This window comes from Anomalospiza imberbis, chromosome Z, assembly GCF_031753505.1.
Source record: "Anomalospiza imberbis isolate Cuckoo-Finch-1a 21T00152 chromosome Z, ASM3175350v1, whole genome shotgun sequence".
NCBI classification, from domain to species: Eukaryota; Metazoa; Chordata; class Aves; order Passeriformes; family Viduidae; genus Anomalospiza; species Anomalospiza imberbis.
The window spans coordinates 10,548,050-10,565,337 of record NC_089721.1 but is presented as its reverse complement, the minus strand read 5'-3'; the positions used below and the strand labels follow the sequence as shown (position 1 = coordinate 10,565,337).

Genomic DNA, 17,288 nt, shown 5'->3' with positions numbered 1-17,288 from the left:
CATGAGCATTTCCCAGTAAGGGTTAGTCCTGGCTTTGATGGGGCCCAAAGCCCTCATAAGCATTTCCCAGTAAGGGTTAGTCCTGGCTTTGATGGGGCCCAAAGCCCTCATGAGCATTTCCCAGTAAGGGTTAGTCCTGGCTTTGATGGGGCCCAAAGCCCTCATGAGCATTTCCCAGTAAGGGTTAGTCCTGGCTTTGATGGGGCCCAAAGCCCTCATGAGCATTTCCCAGTAAGGGTTAGTCCTGGCTTTGATGGGGCCCAAAGCCCTCATAAGCATTTCCCAGTAAGGGTTAGTCCTGGCTTTGGTGGGGCCCAAAGCCCTCATGAGTGATCACAGTAGCTGGGAAACAAACACAATGCACGGCAGCAGCCACAAGCCTGTCAAGCAGTGTTCCCTGTGGGGCAGATGACGTGTGTGCCCATCTCCGCCTTTTGTTTCCCCGCTGCCTCTGTCCCCAGCTGTGCTGAAGGGATTTGCCTCAATAAGTTGGTCATGTTTTCTTGGGTTTTTCTTCTTTAGAGAATCTGTTAATGCAAACACTCTGGGGCATTTTACAAATCAGATATCTTACCCTGTAATGCATTAACTGAAATCAAGTGGCATGACTTGCACTGAAGCTCTCTTCTGTGTTGCCTAAAATAGAAGGCCAGAGTTAAAAATATGTAGACTGTGTTTCTCTGTGTTGATTTTACAGTCAAGTAGAGGCTGTATCTTTGTGTAGCTAGTAGAAGAATGTCACAGGCAAGGTGCATGATACCAAGGAGCAAACCACAATGCCAACAAAAGATGAAGATTGCAGGTGCAGGGAAAGTGCAGTTTATTCAAGAGTCCAGTCAAAGCTGAAGCTAGAGATCCCCTGGAGATATTCTGAAGTAATTCTGATTTACAAGTATGCTTTCTGCTAGAAAACTATTCACTTACATAATCCTAAATCTCTAAAGCTTAAAAATACCCTGACGCTTTTACAACTGACCAGAATTCAAAAATAAATTTGATGATAAGAATGTATATTTAAACAACTGCATTGTTCTTTGAAAAAATATGTATCATGGTGAATCTTACAGGCTAGCTCTGAGGGCTGATCTTGTTGTTCTATTTATAGAGAAAAATAAAATGAAAAATCATTCTATCCCAAAGATTTTTAGGTGTTCCTAAAATTTTTCACTGGATATTTTTATGAGAAATAACTGATTTGCTTCTTAATTTAAGTATACTTAAGACTTTTTTCATAGAAAAAATGGCTTTTCACAAGCTTTTGAGGGGGCTCAGCACTAGCAAACTTTCATCTTGTCTATGTCCTTGAGTGGTTTCAAATATTCATTGTTGTTTCTGTATTACATTCTCTAATCCTCTCAGCTCCCACAAAAATTGGACATGATCTAGCAGTCAGAAGCATTAGCTGTAGATGTAGTTCAATGTGAGAACACAGACAAGCCTTTTTTTTTTTGGCAGAATCAGGCTTGGATGGATCAGAATAGGTTACAGGATCTAATGCAGAATAGCTGAAATTTAGATTGCATCAGTTCTTTCTTAATTTGATTTTGTTAAGCCATAACAAATCCAAATTGGAAAAAAATAACAAATCTTTTCTTAAGCTATAGGGACCACTTTAAATCCCAAAGCATTATCTATTTCTAACAGTTCTTGAAGTTTTGAGTTACATTAATGATGTTCAGAAAAATATACACTAAATCTCCAGAGACTGTAAGGTTTCTTAGAGGTGTTGTCAGAAGATCTCTGGAGAGAGCAGTACTGACTGCATTTGCTTCTGCCTGGTTAAATCTCGAAGATGAAAAGAGAAACGAGAAAACGAAATCACACAGAGTTAACGGGCCAAGAATTGTTGTGAAGGTAAATGGAAGTTAGAAGGAGATAATCAAATGAGGTAGTTTGGGTCACACCATGGCTTAGAGCTCTTTGTACATAAAGCCTGGTTAGGTAGAAACCAGTAGGTAGCAAGTGGTGAGTAATGAAAGTAATGTTTACAGAGAGGAGACTATCACTGACTCAGAACTGCTGATACAATGAGCAGCTTCCAGGATAGCAACACCCTTTCAGTGCTGAGCATGGTTCTCCCCAAGATGAGTTATCAGGGATGATGACAAGGATTGTCTGGTAGGCATCAGAGGGAGAAGCAGGGCCCAGGCTGACAACTGACATGGCACAGGCAAAGCCAGAACATTGTACTTCAGCCAGGGGATTTGGAGTCAAAGAAGGTTTCTGAAATCAGTGGAGACTGCCTGAGAACAGACCGTGGTAAAATCAGTTACTTCTGCCCTTTCTCTAGATGAAACAGATTATCTTGAGTTATTTAATTAAGTGCATGAAATCTATTAGCGTCAAAAGTGCAAATGTTAATGCATATTCTGATTGTTTCCTTTTGTCCTTGAACTCTGTGACTGCCAATAACTTGGGATTTGTTTACATAATAAGAACTAGGGTATGTGGAATTGTTGGATAGAGCCCTACTGTGACTAACCCATGAGAAGCTTAAGCTGTGGGCTAACTACTGCTGACATAAAATTCATATTATCCTAGAGTTACAAAATATTTTTGTTATCATGCTATTACCAAAAATTTATGTAATCTTAGAACTGAATTTTTGATGCAGCATTATCCTAAGAAAATTATTTTCCAGTGTTTGAAGTTAAATCGTGAGGCAGGTACATTATTTAAGTATTGGAATAAACAACATAGACATTAGTAAGTGTCCACTTGGTTTTGTGTTTAATGAAAAGAAACACAGAGTTGAAAGGAAATACTTCAGTGGAAACTCTTGCAAAATCACTTCAGACTTTGTTAAGAAGCAGATTTAGGATCAAATCCACTTAAAAATTATTTGCAACTAAAATTTATTTAATATTGTAAAGCTCCCTGTGGCTTTGAACTGGGTGTATTATTTTGCTATTTTATTGTTTGTTTTTTTTTTTCTTTCACGTAGACACACTACTAAATCTATGTATGTAGACAATTTCTTTTTAAGCATTTTCCTCGGGTTTATGTAATGAAGTTGAACAAGCAAAGCCTGAAAGGCCATCTGAAAACTTTGTATTTCTTTATAAACTAGTATCACCAGACAAAAAGCTATTTTTTAACAATAATCTGTTCTCAAAAAAGCAGTGTGTGTTTGCTTGCCATTTTAATTTTGATGTAAATGTGTGTAACTTCATGGGGTTTCTGAGAATTTTGTTCCTTGAACAGAAGAAACAAACCTGAGTATGTAACTTGAAACTATATGTGAGAAATCAGAAATTTCAGTTTTTTTAAAAAAACACCAAACATTTGCTTTTAAAATTGCAGAAGATTTTTGACGGAGTTGAAATGATGAATTGATAAACATCTGGACTAAAAACAGCTTTTGTAAGACAATACCAGATCTGAGAACCACAAAACCAAGAGTGTTTTAGCTACAGTGACAGAAATCCAGGCTGCTAATGCAAAATATACTGCCTACAGATCTTCGAACAGTGACGCAAATTGCTAACACACAGCAATACACAGCAACACACCGAGTTGGGTTTCATAATTGTTTTTCATTTCATAAACACAGATTTCAATAGATGTTTGTAATTTTCAAGGTTTTTGCACAAGAGTTCTTTCCACAGATGATTTGGTGAGCTCCTAAGTCACCTACTAATTTTGGGTAATGGGGGGTTTCCATCACATAATTGTGTGGAAGGGGTATAAGAAAATGGAGCACGTAATGATTAAATCTGTTCTCAGATACTACAAGATGACTCAAGAATGTTGTGTATATAAAATCTATATTAAAGGAGATGTTGGAAGATAATTATGCAAAAAGCTTTGTACTGGCTAGACTAATTTAGAATATATGGGGAACTTCAAAAGGAGCTCTGAGCAGAATGAAATGTTGAACTAGACTGACTGATACCTGTCTATATACAAGTGCAGTAAATCTTAGCCAACTTCAGTAAAACAGCTTTTCTTTACAGATTGGAAACTACAAGATTGAGAAGTGGGATTTAGAAAATAATTTGTAGGACTGTACCTCAGTACATAATAACACTGGCAATGAAAGGAAAGCTCTTGTGTAGATGAGGTTTAGCTCTGAAATTCCTCAGGATGAGTGTTGGATCTGAATCTTCAATATTTGTTTAAATCAATGACTGAGATTGGACTAATAACAAAAATTACTGTTTCAGCCAGCAGCTCATTAATTGGAAACACAGACAAATTACTTTGACAAGCGCAAGTCTAGGAGTGTTGGCCTGATGTAGCTTAATTACTTCTAGTGGAATTAGAGGAGTGTTAATGATGTTACTCAAAGTTCTAGTGAAGACGTCAAAGTAATTTGTGAAGTTCTACTTGTTCTCATTCAAGGAACATGGATTAAAAATTGATCAGGCACAAAGAAAGCTTCTATTCTTACTATACTATTAACTTTTCTTACAAGAAGATATCACAAAAATAATCTTTTTAGCCTAGCAAAAAAATACAAGAAAGAATAAAGTCATAGAATGGTCAGTGTGGGAAAGGACCTTTTAAGATCACCAAGCTCCAATCCTCTGTATCCTCTGTATGGGCAGGGATATCAAAGCCCTACCCATCCAATTGTCTGCCATCTGTAAAGTAGGCATTGTATCTCTCCATAACATGTTGTAGAGTGCAGAAAGAATTCCAGGTGGAGGCTGTAACACTAAGGACAGAAAGTAAATGAAAATGTAATACTCTTACCTGAATCATAAACAAGCAGATGTAAAACAGAGAATAAACTTTAGGGAGAAATTGGAAGACTATTCTTTTCACTTAAAGCACTTAGAGATCAGATCACTTTCCAATAACAACATAGTCAGAGCCAAAGAGCATCTGCTTTAAAAATAATCTTGAGTAGCTAATTAAGAGGCTTATGCAGTATGATTATTCATGATAGCAGGTGATTTGGCTGATTAGGGTGGTTTTGTCCAGCAACTGCTCCAATTGCTGTCTCTGTGAGAGTAGATCTATAGAGTAGTCTGTGGATGACAAATCACAGGTATCTATGACAAATCACAGATCTACCTTAACTCAATTCTTTTTTTTTTTTTTTTAAGACCGAACTCTGATACCAGTGTCAGCTCTTTGGAATTGTGTGGTTCGGCTCTTATTTTGGTTGTCACTTTAGAGCCTTTGACATATCAAGGAAGAATATGAAAGGGTGAACTGTGGCTTTTTTTTGAAGCTAGGGTGCTGCCTGTTGTGGGAAGAAAATACTTTATGGCAGCTGGGGAGGCTGTGTTGCCCTCAAGCACTGACTGCTGCTACAGTGACTGGGCAACACCTGCAGGACTGGTCTGGCCAGTGTTCCTGATGCTTTCATGACTGCATTTACCAACATGTGCAAATAAGGGATAAGTCCTTGGGATAAAAAGTGAGGAAAGGGGAAAGGCACAGGGGTATAATCACACTTTTCAAATGTCTCTTCATAATTACCATTACCCATGTTAGTGATAACTGCGACTGAGTTTCTAAAGCCCTGTTTTGTCAATGTCTTGCTCAGGTCAGTACAGGTTACCACATTGATAAGTGGGGAAATTGCCTTGAACTTGCACTTTCCTTTTTATATGCTATTGCTTTTTTTTCCATGTGTTAACCTCTGCTAAGTGTTTTGGGGGCTTTGCTTAGAGAATGCATCTAACTGCCAAAATAAATAGAGGGTTACAAAGAAGAAATGTTATAAATGTTTCTATTGCCCAGATCTGTGCAATGGAGATAGGCTTTTCACATCATTATCTTAGTTTCTTACTCCATTTTTTTAAATCGAGTATCCAGTAACATTCCTGACCATGTCCAAAACTGTGGAAATTTGCAGTCTGCATTCAAGGGGGAGTAGTGATTATATAAACACTTCTGAGGTTTACACACTTCCCACAGAACTCTTGGATCCCTTGTGTAATAGTCTTTTCCAATATAGAAAACTGTATAAGCATTAATCATCCAACATAGCAATATCCTATAGTTTAGTGGAACAGGTAGCTTGCTTGGCTTCTGCAGAGTACCATTTGACATTTTTTTGGCATTGGCAAGTTCAGGAAGGGTTGGGTTGGGTGACTTTCCCCACAGCAGCCCTCAGAGTGCTGTACTGGTAGTTAGAAAGGTGCTGGTAACACAGTAGTGTTTTGGCTACCACCAGGCAGCCTCGCACAGCATTGAGGCTGCATCTCCAACATTCCACCTCCACAGGCCAGTACTCTGGGCATGATAAAGAGCTTGAGAGGGGACACAGACATTACAGCTGAACCAAGCTAACCAAGGAGATATCTATACCATGTTGTCTGCTTGGAATTAAAACTAAGGCAAAGGAGAAGAGGAGGGAACAATAATTGTTGGGTAATTTATTTTCCGGAGTAACGTCTATGCGTAGTGAGGGCCTGCTTCCTAAAATGTAGCTGGACATAACCTTCTAATGGAAATAGAGAATTATCTGTTTCTTTTCCCTTGCTTCTCTGTGTAGACTTCTCTTTTGCTTTACTAAACTAGCAAAGCTAGTGGCTTATTTATGTAGGCAACCTGGTGAGAACAAATACATTTATGTATTCTATTCAAGAAGCTGAGCTACTTTTTCTGTATTCTCTGCTGTCTCCATTCATAAACCCTCAGAGAAATGCACAGTTTGAATTTACAGTTATCAGTCATATAATTGATTGGGTTTGACTGAGTGCAGCTAGCAAATGCTTCTGTAAAAGGGGAGGTTTTGTTCACCCACTCCTCCCTCCACTTCTTTATTCCTACCTACCTGTGAGCACTACCACTTTTGCACTATCTTTGGTGCTCACTCTACCACTTATGAAGCTGATTTAACTTGTTAGCCTGACAGAAGGCCTTTGCCAAGGTAGTTTGTCAGTGTGGATCTCAGCTGGCACGTGGAGAACTGGGAGCACGTGGTCAGGAGCAAGTTGTGTGAGGGAAGTGAAATTCCCACTTCATCGATCCACTCTTCCGCATTGTCAAGATGCTCCAGCTGTAGTCCCAAACACAAAATATGTTGTGCATATTTTGCACAACACAAAATATGTTGTGCAGCAAGGAACTAGATGGAGACAAAAGTTTGTCATGGTGCCAGAGATATGTATGTTCATAACTTGTGTCAGGGTGCAGCCCACAAAGCCCAAATAAGCCAAGAAACAGTAGCCAGGTTCAGCCGTGAGTCAGGACAGACAGATAATCCATAGAAATTAGATATGTCATGGATCAAGCCAAGAGCTCAGGGTCAGGGTCCTATTAGTGGGGCACTTGGCCCAGCACTGGCATGGCTGCAGCACAGCTCAGGTAGAGTCAGAATGAGACCTCAGTTTCTAAGCCACTGTAGAGAGAAATGGAAGAGCCCACCCCTGGACACTTCTTGTCAGGCCTTTCTGGAAGGGCTGTTTTAAAAGCTGGGCCCTTACCCCATTAAAGAAGCTGAGCCTGAGCTCAGGCATCCAACATTCCAGCTAGGGGGAAGATAGAAGGGGAGTGCTCAGAGCTCTGGAAGCTTTCAAAGAACCTGTATTAGCTCAGAGCTAGAGCTGCAGTGTAGTAAGAGAAGTTTTGATGGGTCTGGGGACAGAGTCTGCAGTACATTCTATCCTCCAGTACCTACAGTATCTTTTCTATTCTCCATAGTGTAGAGAAGCAAATAGTACAGTAATTGTAAACAATGTTTGCTCTCTCCAGAAACAAAGGGATGGTGTGTTTGGAGAAAAATAGTCACCTACAGTTGAATTTACCCACAGAATCTTTTATGGTAGCTCCTTCCACACACAGTTAATAGAAAGTTCCCATAGATGAGCTGTGCTGTACATTCACAGTAGGCAGTCTTGTTCTCTGCTGTGCATCAGTCAAGAGTGGGAAAGCTGGACCATAGGATCCAGGATCTCCTTTTCACATATTCATTAACCAGCCATAAACAAACACCAAAATATTTACAAGAGTTCAGAAAGGACTGTGATTCTTCAGATTCATAAAGCCTTTTAAAAAGCCCACATGTATAAAACAAGAGAAAACTAGTTAGGACCCACCCCCCCATAACAGAAAACTGTTATGACCCACCCACACAAAAGAGAGTAACCCAGGTTCTTGTTAATAGATCCCTTGGGGCAGAGTGAATGATTGGTGTTTGTAAATTTATACATGTAGGGTTTATTTTAGAACAATTTAGTTGCAATTAAAAGTAGGGATGTAGGCTTTTGGTTATTATTACCTAAAGTAATATGATAACATAAAAGCATAAAAATATCACTCAAGAAACATATATGGAAAAGAAAGAAAAGGAAGGGATAAGAGTAGATCTCACCACTTGGAGGCCTTGCAATGAGTCTTGGTTGTTGGTCACAGTCTTGTCAAAGTGTTGATTGCAGACTGTATATGTTGGCCAGTGGGAGTAATCTTGGGAAAAATACACAGAACACAAAATCTACTGGGTTTATATCAGTTTAGGTTCAGGTGAGAATGCCCAAGTACCTCCTCTGGGGCGAGGAGTTTCACACTGAATTATGTGATGTTGTGGATCATGGGGGCACTCTGGGTGTTTTTGACACCTTCTAGGATGTTACAGTGCCTGTGATAGCAGCTGAGTCCATCATGGCCCATCAGGCACTTCCTGGCAGGAGAGTTATCACAGCTGGGTTCCTTTGAGTAAGGACAAAGAGATAGGGCTCACCTCAGGGGTTTGCCTTTCTGTGTCCCATTCAACATCCAGCTGTGGCCTGAGGTGGGCTGTGCTGCCCTCTGCACTGGGGTGGTTACTTTGCACATCAGCAGCCATCAGAATCCCAGTCTCTCTTCCAGTATCATTCTGGACACATTCTTCTCCTCAGGCCTGGGCTGATTGGACAATAGTATATCCCCTTTATCTTATCTCAAGTCCAAATTCCAATTAATAGATGTATTTGGGGAAGGGTGGGCTTCAGCAGTCACAAATGAACAGCTCCTTCTTTGCAGTTTGCAATACTAGGCAAAAGTGCTTCAATGATTTTAGCAATGTTTAAGCCATTAACTGTTTCAGTTTCTCATAAACACATAGGTTTAAAAGATTCTAGTTCTGTCTTTCACTCAGCATATACATGACTATGACATGATTAATGAATGATGAATAATTCATAATGATGTTTAAAGGAAAATGTGGTCTAACACCAATTTACATTTAAAATGTTCTGACCTTTCAAAAGAATGTACCTGTCATCATAACATAGTGGAATTATTCTCTTAAGTAAATTGAAATAATATACTTGGTCTTTAGAAATGTCTTTGGGTGATAGGAGCTCTCTGTTGACTTAATTTTTACAGAAGATTTTCTAATATTTATTCTGCTTTAATGTATTAAAACTGTATTTGGTCCACATTAAAAAAGGGCAAAGTTTTAAAATCCCACTGTCGTTACTTAGTAAATAATTATGCTGCTCTCCATCAGCAGTCTTGACCTAGTCTTAGAGAATATCCCTGAGGTAATTCTTCCTTCATGCTGCCTGCCATCCAGAGTCAGTACAATTGATTCCAGAACAATGTTCTGTTCCAATATCCTGCAAGTCAGCCAAGGCTAGATAGGAATGGGAGAAAAAAAAGTTGTACTTGAGTCATTCTTTTCAGTCTACCTGTACAGATTGATGAATCCTTTTTCACTACAAACAGAAAATGCCTAATTTTTCTGCTACACAGGAATAAAATCAAAATATATCTCTAAGACATATTTTGGAGGTTAAAATTTTTTTTAAGTTTATAAAGTATGCTTCTCTTATTAAATCATATTTAATAAGTAATATGTAAATGTGTGTAGTTCAAAAGAATTCCCTTCTTATTCAGATCCAGTTTAAGATTATGTCATCTGCTAAAGGTAGAACAATGAGACTAGATTGGTAGTGGCTGCTTCAAGTCTTCCAGACATTTTAAATGAAATTTAAAACAGACCCACTTTTTTGTAATGCTTCTAAGGATGAAAATATACTTGCTTCTTCAAATTCACTGTCCCTGTGCATGAGATTTGAATACATGGGCAAAGGTAATTTTTTCTATTCTGGATTTTGTAAGATTCCTGGAAGACTTAAATTTAGACGACCTCGTGAATGTGGTGAAGATGCCTCCATTTCCATAGGAACACTTCTAATTAGAGGTATAGTAATCTCTAAGTGGTTTTCTGCAATTTTCTCTTTGTTCCTCTTCCCCCTCATATAAGTAAGAATCAAAGGGATTTGATCATCATCTCTCATTGTCTAACTCAATTCCCCCCATTCTACAGTGATGAAGTAACTTCTCGCTTTAAAGCACAAAGTCTTTGATTTTGCTTTTGTCAGTTAGTATCAAAGCATCTTTCATAATCTTTAAATATCCTTTATAAATAAACCAATTCAAAATACCTGCTGACCGCTGCCTCTAAACTGTTCCTCTAAACTGATAATCAGATTTGACATGATCTTACCATGATACTCACCACCTTTTGTTGCCTGAGTCATGAGCAAGCATTCCAGCCACACCACCCAGGCTGCAAAAGGCAAAGGCAGGGACAGGGAGAATGAAGAAACATCTGCCATAGGAGATCAGGTTCAAGGACATCTAAGGAACCTGAAGGTGACCAGGTCCATGGGGCCTGATGAGATGTGTATGTGGGTCCTGAGGGAACTGGCAGATGAAGTGTCTAAGCCATTAGCCACCATATTTGAGAAGTAGTGGCAGTTCAGTAAAGTTCCTACTGCCTATAAAAAATAAAAAACATAACCCAGAGCGGGTAAAAAGAGAAGAGCCTGGAGACTACAGGCTGGCCAGTCTCACCTCAGTGTCCAGCAAGATCATGGAGCTTATCCTCCTGGAAGTTGTGCTTAAGTACATGGAAAATACGGAGGGGATTTGTTACAGCAAGGTTTCAGTAAGGGCAAATCATACCTGAAAAATATGGTGGCCTTCTACAATGGGTTTATAATACTGGTGGATAAGGGAAGAGTGACTGACACAACATTCTCTGCCTGGAGTTGTGGAAAGCATTTGACACTGGATGTTCCCCACAACATCCTTGTCTCAGAACATGGACTTGGTGAATGGACCATTCATTGGATAAGGAGCTGGCAGGATCAACTGCTCAATATCCACATGGAGACTAGTGACAAGTGGTGTCCCTCAGGGGACAGTGTTGGGACCAGCACTGTTCAATATCTTTGTTGGTGACAGGGACAGGGGGATCAAGGGCACTCTCAGCAAGTTCACTGATGACACTGAGCTGTGTGGTGTGGTCCCCTCTGGAGGGAGGGGAGCCATCCAGAGGGACTGGACAGGATGGAGAGGTGGGACTGTAAGACCCTCCTGAACCAGTGCACCAGTCCAGGTGCAGGACAAGGCCAAGTGCCAGGTCCTGCACCTGGATTGGAGAAATGCCATGCACAAACACAGGCTGGGCATGACCAGACCCAGAGCAGCCCTGCCCAGAAGGGCTTGGGGGTGCTGTGGGTGAGAGGCTGCACATGGCCCGGCCATGGCACTCACAGCCCAGAGAGCCAAACGCGTCCTGGGCTGCATCCAGAGCCCCGTGGGCAGCAGGGCAGGGAGGGGATTCTGCCCCTCTGCTCTGCTCTGCTGAGACCCACCTGGAGCACTGCATCCAGCCCTGGGCTCCCAGCATGGGAGGGACAGGGACCTGCTGGAGTGAGCCCAGAGGAGCTCACTCTCCATCCCCCTAAACAAGATGTTTAGAGGGATGGAGAACCACTCTCATGAAGACAAGCTGAAAGAGTTGAAGTTTTTAAACTGGGAGAAAAGAAGACTCTGGAGTGACCTGATAGTCCCTCTCAATACCTAAAGGGGCTATAAGAAAACTGGAGAGGGACTTTTCACAAGGGTTTGTAGTGACACGATAAGGAAGAATAGCTTCAAACTGAGAGAGGGTTGTTTTAGATTACATATGGAAATAATTTCTTTACTGTGAGGATGATGAAACACTGGCACAGGTTGCCCAGAGAAGTTGTGGATGCCCCATCCCTGGCAATGTTCAAGGTCCAGTTGGATGGGGCTTTGAGTGACCCGGTCTGGTGGAAAGGGTCCCTGCCCATGGCAGAGGGTTGGAACAGGATAATTTATGAGCAGCAACAACATCTGAAGCTGTTCCTCTTTTCTGTGCATGAGTTGTTCCTGTTTTAAATTTCATTGGGTCAGGAAAAGAAGGTGTTGCATTGAGGACTGCTGACCAATGAGACAATGTAATGACTTTATGGAGACTGCATATGCTTACGTGCAATTATTACAGATAGGATTTTGTGAATTTACTGTGTGCATTCATGAAGCTTTAAAGGACCTGTGAGAAGAACAAACCTGAAGGCAATCAAGTGTCTTAACATCTTTCAATAAAGTATTTGAGAGCCGTGCTTTTTCCATAGCAATGCACTTCAAAGATTCTGCCAGAATGACACACTTGTGTAGTCAGGTCTTGGAATTAAATAAGAAAAAGAGAGCACTAAAGGAAAAAAACCTTTTTTGGATTAAGGACAGGGAATAGTATACTTGTCAGGTGATGTTCTCATTGGAACAGTCTCAGGTCCTGAAGAATTATCTGAGAGAAGTTGAGGCACTCACTTGCGCTAGGGAATGATGGGGCTTAGAGAAATGGCATGTGTAAATGGACATTTTAGGATGAGGCAATCTAAGAACCATTGCTTTCAGAGCATGAAGATGTTGTCCCAGTGCTTAAGAGGAAAAGCTGAAGCCATGGAAAGACTTAATTCAAGGAAAGAACATTTCCTTGAATTCAGTCTCCTCCTATACTTGAGCACACTGCTTTTGTAAACTTAATAGCATCTGCAGATAGACCATATAATTTTTCAGGTGTTAGTGTATTAGTAATGGAGTATTAATTTGGGAAGGTGAAAGGTCCTTCTGGACCTTATTTCATGCATTCTGATAGTTACTCTGCCTTTTTAGAGATGTTTCTGGGTGTTCCTTCTGACCTAGAAGTCAGTTGGTATCATTTGACCACAAGGTACTCATTAAAGGCTTGAAGATATTTTACTATTGGCAAGCTCTGATCCTGCAACTTTTCCTGTAGCAATCATGCTCAACTTCATCCACTAACTCTGCATTTCTGTGATCATTGCTGTCCTAATATCACTCTTTTTTCCAACATTATCAGCTGAGATAGAAATTTTGTTCAGAAATATATAACTATAGCTGTTCTCTGGAGAAGTCTTGAAAACATTGCATCATACTCTGGTAATTTACAAGCTACTCGAAACAGTTAGTGTTCAGCTCTGTTATATACTCCATGAAGCAGTGAGATTTACATATTTCATATTTCAAGACTCAGGACTGGAGTCTTCCCATAGGCTGTGATGGTAGCTTATTCCCATGCAGAGGTTTACAGCCAAAAAATGAATGTTCTAACCTTGATTCTTGCTGCCTGTGCTCAACTTTGCTCTCATATGGAATGACTCCATATTCTGATGACAGCTTCAACCAGTTACTTGGTTGCACTGTCAGATCATTTAAGGTCTACTGATATTATCCATAAAATCAACTTGATACAAGCCTGGATAAAATACTGGAAATCAGCTGAATGCTTTGCAGTCTGTGAAAGGACAGTAAAGTGCAATGGCCCTGGCTGTTTGTGTCTCCTGGCCCACATCTAAGCTGTTGCCAAGCCTAAGACTAACTTTAACTCTGTAACTGATTGTTACAGAGCAGGAATCTATGAAGAAAATATCATGCTTAAGTTTTGCAGCACCATGACTGTTCTTGCCTTGTCTTTTACTTGGTCTTAAGACTCTAAATCTGCTCTCTTCACCCCTTGCAAATTTCTTTCATCTTCCTCCTCCTACCCATATTTTCATAGCTAGAGATAGAAAAGAGGTAGAGCCAGGCAGCAAGAACAGGCTTTACTGCTTTCACATCTCAAAAGCCAGAGGACATACTGGATGTAGGTGTCAAAGTGTTAGTATTAGGGGTGGCCTCTGCAAGAAAAGGTCAGGGACTGCCCTGTGCCAAACACAGCTGGCTCCAAGCAGACCCACCATAGGACACCAGTGAGCCCATCAGCCAAGCTGGGGGCACTTCTGTGAAAGCATATTTAAGAGAGGGTAAAACCCTTCATGCCAGTGTGAGGAGTAATGGAAGAAAAAGTGAGAAAACAGCAGTGTGAGCACCAGCATGTGAGAAGAAGGGAGGAGACGCTCTAGGCATCAGAGCAGGTGTTCTTTTGCATCTCGTGGGAGAGACCATGTTGGGGCACATACCCACACAGCAGCCAGAGAAGAGACCTGCGCTGGCACAGGTTGACTTTTCCTGACTGAGCCATGCTGGAGCAGTCCTTGAGGGACTTCAGCCCTAGGGAAGGACCTGTGCTGGAACAGGAGAACAGTACATGTGAGCAGCAGAGGAAGGAAGGAGTAACAGAGATTAACTAGTGCTTATTGACCACAACCCTCCATTCCCCAGTTCTCCCTGGTCCAACTTAGTGGTGGAGAGTAAAGGACTCCACGAATGAAGGAATTAAGTTGAGGCTGGATATATATAAAAAAGATATGAGGAAGAAGGGATTATTTTAATTTTGTCTTTGTCTCTTCTCATCATCCAAATCTATTAAATTTGCAATAAATTAAATTAAATTAAATTAAATTACTCATATTTAATCTATTTTGCCTGAGATGGTAATTGGTGGGTGATTTCCCTCTCTTCTTGTCAACCTACCAGTTTTTTAATGTTGCCTCGTGTCTTGTTGAAGAGGGGCATAAGAGTAGATGTCTGGTTGTTTGGCAACCAACCAAGATCACCCATCTCATTTTTAAAAAAAGCTTTTTCATGGGTTTGATTTCAGTCTTTTTATGATTAGCAAAAGGACTTCCTTGGATTTCACAATAATGCTTAGATAGCCTTCATTTCTGTGTGAAAGAAAATTCTCTATTTAAGATGCAGTCTAATGGGGCACACAGGACATTTGGCTGTATCTGAACAAGATTTTACTCCAATAGCTTGTGGCAGTAGGGCTTTTTTTTTCTTCTTCTTTTTGTATCTTTTTCTTTTCTTTTTCTGCCTTTTTTTATTGCTGCCCAGACTTTTCCTATTAGTGAGGGTTTTTTTTCTGTCAAGATCAAAAGAGCAGCTTCTATAATAGCTGGCAAGCCATTAGAGATCCAATGACATTTGTATTTCCCCTTTTCAGTCCTTACGCTATGTAATCCAGTCCTACTGCCCTGCATCTTCCTCTGCTGTTTCTAGCACAAACAATTTCTGCTGCCCTGTCTCCTATAGGACCCTGCTGGCCTACCTTTAATGCAGCTCGTGATGCATTGTCTCAAAGCCAGGACTCCCTTTCCCAGGCAGTATGTTAATAGTGTTTGAGTGAACAGTTTATGCTTGCAGTATGGAATGCCTTACAAGAAAAGATGGCATGATATAACAGGGTCCGTGGCCTTAATCTGAAGCAATTCTTTAGAGAAAGCATGGGGCAAAGCTGCCAGTCCTTGTTGTTCTAACCGACATCCTCCAGTTGGCCAGGGTATCTCTGACAGCCTTGCATGCGTCTGCTTGCTATAACATGTGTTTTTCCAAAGTGACTCAAACACATTCAGGAAGACTTGCAGTTGAGATTTCACTGTAAGAGCATGACTAGGCATGGTGCTAGCACTGATCAGGTGCTCAGGAACCACTGACTCAGGAGGGTGCCCCATCCTTTGTGGCATCCTTAAGGGCGACTTCCTTCCAGAGCTATAATCTATCTCACTGTCTTGAGTCTTTGTCCTTCGTATTAGGTGATAATGAAACAGACTCCCTGCAGCTCTGCTTCTTTTCATGGCTGGCTAAAGTTTGTTAGACTGATTGTTCCAGAGGTAAGGGGATTTCTTTGTGTGTGAGGCAAAGGATGGGTAGGAGCCAATAAGTTCAGTGGCGTTAATACTCCTTGCCAGAAGGAGGAAGGAGTGTCCCAGCTGGATGGAATTAGCTGGTAATTGTAGCTCACTGTTTTTGAGTTACAAATCTAGGTGAGTTGATATCTCGAAGATTTATTTGAAACACAGTAAAAGGATACCAGGAGCTGAGTGAATAGAAGCTTTGCCTCTGCCTCCTGGGTACATTTACAGACCTTCTTGTATTCTTCTCCATCACATTACAGTGATGATTCATGCATGTTATAGGCTCAAGGACAATAACTAGAGTTCTTCCTCTCCGCTCCTCTTCCAGTTGTCCCTGTACTGACATTTGTTACACTCATAGTCTGTTTACTTTAGTTTTGCACTTTTACCTAGTCCATTTATGGACTGTAGGCGCTGATGTCCACATAGAAGGTAGCATTTTCAAAACTTGAACATATCTGCACAGATGTCTTAAGTAAAACAAGGCAGGTGCTGTAGTCCAGCTGGATTCATGTTGTCTTTGTCTCCAGCAATGAAATGACATATTGCAACACTGTGCAGGAGGATGGTGCTGTGGAAAGTATAGTAAGCTTTGGGCACTCAAGTGGTTTTACTGTTTGGTGCTCTCAGAGAGTGTGTTGAACGTGCAGAAGCTTGCCTCACTTCTAAATATGAGTGCCAGAAACCCTCTGGTACTTCAGAAAAAGACTGGGCATCTTCCCATTACAGAATTTCTTCTCTGGTTGGCAGTACAAAATGTTCCCTTTTTACATAATTATGAAACTCTCTAGTGTTTATACATAAGCAAAGAATTACAGTCTTTTTGACAATGAGCAGCACGCCTATCCACTCTATAGATTGTTTTACTGCTTTTCTTTCTTTTCCTTTTTTCTTAAATCAAAACCTTATCCAGTCCCTCAGTAAGCTTCCATTTTAGCCTGACAGACTTAGTTCATTAATCTTCCTGCTGTGGTCTGGAAAATATCCCCAGACACATTCCCAGATGTTTTGTTCACTTTTGTATCCAAAATGTGCACCCATTTGGTAAATCTTAAATTTTAACCCAATCATGGGTACTTTCTATTTGCAGTGACATTACAAGCTGCATGTTTTCGAGTTCACTTTCAAACTCAATGCATAAATAGCTTCACTAAATCATGAAATTTGCCAATTTGAATTGTCTCAGTTTATCTGCTAAATTTATCCATTACCACCACTATCACCACACAAACACATACTGGTTTCATTTTCATATTAGTTTGTGTCTCTACAGGGAGGATGAGAGCTGGAGGATGTGAGGATGGAGGACCAAGACTACCTTAATGAACACTTAATGTGTTTGCTAAGGAGGTCCACTGGAGGGAAGACCAAGACCCCATTTTGGAATTCTCTCAAGATTTCATTCAGAGAGTAGTTGTTTTCCTATGGGCAACATGTGGTCTGCAAAAATATTTTCACACTATGATGTGGTCCACAAACATTCACTTA

At 40.6% G+C, this 17,288-nt stretch overlaps 1 protein-coding gene across 1 annotated transcript in view; it reads left to right on the top strand.

Annotated features, from left to right (window-relative positions):
- The first annotated feature begins 2,161 nt into the window (after positions 1–2,161).
- The window catches only part of PRLR (prolactin receptor), a 60,124-nt gene continuing 44,997 nt past the window's right edge, over positions 2,162–17,288 (top strand). The window contains exon 1 of the mRNA XM_068176906.1: positions 2,162–2,259. The gene's annotated coding sequence lies outside the window, so the exon portion shown is untranslated. The remainder of the gene's footprint in view (positions 2,260–17,288) is intronic.